Genomic DNA, 5,289 nt, shown 5'->3' on the forward strand with positions numbered 1-5,289 from the left:
TGTCTGTGGAAGGTGCAGCACGCTGTCCGGGGAGAACAGGAGCCATTAACCCTCTGGTCTGGAAACGGTTGCGAAGCAGGAGAGCCGGCAATACAATTATCACCCGCTCCCTGTGCAGACAGACAGAAGCCTGGTTACTAAGGAGACAGGAGGGGATGAGTAGGGCAGGGTGCATGCTAACTCTTAGGAAGGGGTCTGGGCAGAAAGCATGCCTGTCCTGAACCTCTGGGCCCAAGGAGACAGCAGCTCCTTGGCCACCTGTCCCTGGGGCAGACATGCGCTAGCAACCAGGCGCCTATGCTGAACTCGCAGAAACAGCTCCCTGAAATAATGGGGAGTTAGATGCCGTCTTCGTTCAGGATGTGGAAGCTTGGAGGAGGCATGCGGTTTAAGGGTAAGGAGTGGGGAAGGTCCCCCAAAGCTCCCTATTCAGTGCACGGGTGGTGTGCATGAATCCTGTCACCTCTCCTTTCCTGTGGGGAAAGCACTGGCCTAGTCCGAGAATCCGCCTGAGCGCCAGAGTAAAAGGCCAAGCGATGCCTACACTGGGAGATGGTAGTGTGCATAGAGTGCCTTCCTAGGCTATGCAGGCTACTGCAGGGCTGTGGCTGTATCTGCTTAGATCGGCCTGGCAGGGTGAACCCAGGACACGAACACGGATCCCTGGAAAGCAATGCCCAAGAGGCACCAGCTCACCGTAGCTCTTCTTCCCTGACGCGACTGAAGCCTTGAAGAGGAAGCAGAAGCGAAGTGCTGTTCGCTCCAAGCCAAAGCCTCTGTGAAAGCACATCATTCGCTGAGAAATGTTCTGTGGGCTGCTGCTGCTTGCTTGAGCCCAGTCTCGCGGTGGGAGAAACCCACATACAGCGAAAGCCTCTTTGCCTGGGCATCCTCTCTGCCTGAGAGAGAAGCGCGGTTGTGCCTGTGGAAAGAGCCTTAAGGAAAGGGACACGTTTTTCATTGCGGTCCCCAGGAGCATGTCTGTGGAAGGTGCATTACGCTGTCCGGGGAGAACAGGAGCCATTAACCCTCTGGTCTGGGAACGTTTGCGAAGCAGGAGAGCCGGCAATACAATTATCACCCGCTCCCTGTGCAGACAGTCAGAAGCCTGGTTGCTAAGGAGACATGAGGGGATGAGTAGGGCAGGGTGCATGCTAACTCTTAGGAAGGGGTCTGGGCAGAAAGCATGCCTGTCCTGAACCTCTGGGCCCAAAAAGACAGGAGCTCCTTGGCCACCTGTCCCTGGGGCAGACATGCGCTATCCACCAGGCGCCTATGCTGAACTCGCAGAAACAGCTCCCTGAAATAATGGGGAGTTAGATCCCGTCTTCGTTCAGGATTTGGAAGCTTGGAGGAGGCATGCGGTTTAAGGGTAAGGAGTGGGGACATTCCCCCAAAGCTCCCTATTCAGTGCACGGACGGTGTGCATGGATCCTGTCACCTCTCCTTTCCTGTGGGGAAAGCACTGGCCTAGTCCGAGAATCCGCCTGAGCGCCAGAGTAAAAGGCCAAGCGATGCCTACACTGGGAGATGGTAGTGTGCAGAGAGTGCCATCCTAGGCTATGCAGGCTACTGCAGGGCTGTGGCTGTATCTGCTTAGTTCGGCCTGGCAGGGTGAACCCAGGACACGAACATGGAGCTCGGGAAAGCAAGGCCCAAGGGGCACCAGCTCTCCTGCAGCTCTTCTTCCCTGACGCGACTGGAGCCTTTCTGAGGAAGCAGCGGCGAAGTGCTCTTCGCTCCAAGCCAAAGCCTCTGAGAAATCAAAGCATTCGCTGAGAAGTGTTTTGCGGCTGCTGCTGCTTGCTTGAGCCCAGTCCCTCGGTGGGAGAATCCCGCATACAGCGAAAGCCTCTTTGCCTGGGCATCTCCCATGGGAAAGCACAGCATTCGTTGGGAAATCAGAGTTGGGTTTGGGGATGCTGCTGCTGCTTGTCTGAGCTACTGTCCACAGCAGTTTGGAAGATACCCGCATGGAGCGAAATACTCTTTGCCCTAGCATCCCCTCTGCTTGAGAGAGAAGCGTGGTTGCACACTTGTGTCACCGCCCTCCCCAGGAGCAAGTGTGGGGAAGGCGCAGCACGCCGCCCCCGGGGAAGAGAAGGAGCCGCTGGCTTTAGGGTCGGGAAAATTGAACAGCCACATGCAGAAAAATGACATTGGATCATTTCCTTACACCATACATGAAAATAGACTGGAAATGGGTGAAGAAGTATAATGTGAGAAAGAATCCATCAAAATCCTTTAGGAGAGAGCAGATAGCAACCTCTTTGTCCTCAGCAGCAGCAACTTCTTCCTAGGAACATCGCCAAAGGCAAGGGAAGCAAGGGAAAGAATGAACTATAGCGATTTCCTCAGATCAAAAAGCTTTTGCCCAGCAAAGGAAACAGTTAACAAAGCCAAAAGATGACTGTCAGAAGTTATCTGGGAGAAGATATTTGCAAATGACATACCAGATAAAGGGCCAGTATCCAAAATTTATAAAGAGCTTATCAAACTCAACACCCTAAGAACAAATAATCCAATGAAGAAATGGGCAGAGGACATGAACAGACATTTCTGCAAAGAATACATCCAAATGGCCAACAGACACATGAAAAAATGCTCCACATTACTTGGCATCAGGGAAATACAAATCAAAACCAGAATGAGATACCACCTCACACCTTTCAGAATGGCTAAAATGAACAAGTCAGTCAATGACAGATGCTGGCGAGGATGTGGAGAAAGGGCAACCCTCCTACACTGTACGCGGGAATGCAAGCTGGTGCAACCACTCTGGAAAACAGCGTGGAGGTGCCTCAAAAAGCTGAAAATAGAACTACTCTAGGACCTAGTGATTGTAGTACTGAGTATATACCCTACATATACAAACGTGGCATTCTGAAGGGGCACATGCACCCAAATGTTTATAACAGCAATGTCCACAATAGTTAAACTATGGAAAGAACCTAAATGTCCTTCAACAGATGAATCAATAAATAAGATGTAGTATATATGTACAATGAAATACTATGCAGCCATCAAAAGAAATGAAATCCTGCTATTTGTGATGTTGTGGATGGAACTAGAGGGTATTATGCATGGCGAAATAAATCAATCTGAGAAAGACAACTATCCTATGATCTCCCTGATATGATGAAGTAGAGATGCAACATAGGCGGTTTGGGGCGTACGAAAAGAAAAATAAAAGAAGATGGGATTGGGAGGGAGACAAACCATAAAAGACTGAATCTCACAAGACAGACTGAGGGTAGCTGGGGGGAGGTGTGTTGGGAGAGGATGGTGGGGGTATGGACATTGGGGAGGGCAAGTGCTATGGTGAGTGATGGTGAGTGCTATGAAATGTGTGAACCTGGTGATTCACAGACCTGTACCCCTAGGGATAAAAACACATTATATGTTTATAAAAAAAATTAAAAAATAATTTTAAAAATCCATTAAAGAGAAAACACATATTGCAAGCCCAGAGCTAATCTCATATTCAATCAAAAAAGTTTGAAAGTTTTCCCCTTAACGATCAGAAAAAAGACAAGTGTATCCACTTTCACTACTCTCATTTGACATACTACTGGATGTCCTAGCCAGAGAAACAAGGAACATAAGGAAATAAAAGACTCCAAAAAAAAAAAGGAAGAAGTAAAATTTTATTTTTTTGGATAACATGAACTTACATGTTAAAAAATCCTAAAAACTTCACAAAAAATTTTGAATAAACAAATTTAGTAAAGCTGCCAAATACAAGATCAATATATAACAGACAAGAATTTTGTTTTGTTTCATTTCTTTTTAATATGGAATGCTTCCCAGTTTTTCATGTCATCCTTGTTTAGTGATCACGCTAATCTTCTCTGCATCATTCCAATTTTAGTATATGTGCTGCCAAAGTAAGCACAAGACAGGAGCATTTTAACACTCTAATGATGAACTATCTGAAAAAATAAAGAAAACAATCTAATTCACAATAGCATCAAAAATAATAAAATACTTAGGAATAGATTTAACTAAGAAGATGAAAGATCTGTACTCCATAAACTATGACATTGATAAAGAAATTGAAGGAGACACAAACGGAAAGATAGCTCATATTTATGAATGGCAAGAATTAACATTGTTAAAATGTCCATACTACCGAAAACCATCTGTAAATCCAATTCCTATCAAAAATCCAATGTTAGGGGCGCCTGGGTGGCTCAGTGGGTTAAGCCGCTGCCTTCGGCTCAGGTCATGATCCCAGGGTCCTGGGATCGAGCCCTGCATCAGGCTCTCTGCTCAGCAGGAAGCCTGCTTCCTCTTCTCTCTCTGCCTGCCTCTCTGCCTGCTTGTCATCTCTCTCTGTCAAATAAACAAATTAAAAATCTTAAAAAAAAATCCAATATTATTTTTTTACAGAAGTAAGTAAAGAATCCTAAAATTTATATGAGACCATAAAAGACGACAAATAATAAAAGCAGTTCTGAGAAAGAATGAAGAAGAGAAATTACACTTCTTGATTTGAAACTATACTACAAAGCCCTCATGCTCAAAACAATAAAGTATACTGGCATAAAAACAGACCCATAAACAAGTAGAACAGAATTGAGAGTCCAGAAATAAATCCTTTCATACAGTCACCTAATATTTGACAGGGGCCAACATATGTAATGGGTAAAGATAGTCTGTTCAATAAATGATATTTAAAACTGAATAGTCACATAAACAGTATGAAACTGGAACCTTATATCACTCATAAGTCTTAACTTGAAATAAATTAAAGACTTAAAGGTTATGCATGAAACTACATTACATTTCCTAAAGGAAAACATAGGACAAATTCTCCTTGACATTGGTCTTGCCAATAGTTTTCTGGATACCAGACCAAAAACACAAGCAAAAATAAATAAATGGTACTACATCAAACTAAAGTTTCTGCATTGCCAAAAAAAAGAGAGAGAGAATGAAAACACAATCCACAGAATGTAAGAAAATACTTACAAATCTTATATCTGAAAAGAGGTTAATAACCAACAGATACAAATAGAAAAAATATATATAATTTAAAAAATAGCAAAAGGATCTCAATAGACTTTTTTTTTTCAAAAAAGTTATATAAATGACCAACAGGAGCATTAAAAAGTGCTCAACGTAAAAAACTCAGGGCAAAGTCATTATGTTGTTGTTGTTGTTGTTTACCTCTGAAAAACACAGCAAGATATTACTACCTCTTATAATACATACTACCCAAAAATTGAAACTAACAAATTTTGGTAAATATTGGGGAAAATGGGGAACTTATGCACTGTGATAGGG

General features: G+C 44.0%; 1 non-coding gene across 1 annotated transcript; it reads right to left on the bottom strand.

Annotated features, from left to right (window-relative positions):
* Window positions 1-3,788: 3,788 nt before the first annotated feature.
* Window positions 3,789-3,895, bottom strand: LOC131820197 (U6 spliceosomal RNA). The gene has a single exon (XR_009349515.1). It is a non-coding gene; the product is annotated as a U6 spliceosomal RNA (small nuclear RNA).
* Window positions 3,896-5,289: the final 1,394 nt, after the last annotated feature.

The sequence above is a fragment of the Mustela lutreola genome, chromosome 17, assembly GCF_030435805.1.
Source record: "Mustela lutreola isolate mMusLut2 chromosome 17, mMusLut2.pri, whole genome shotgun sequence".
NCBI lineage: Eukaryota > Metazoa > Chordata > Mammalia > Carnivora > Mustelidae > Mustela > Mustela lutreola.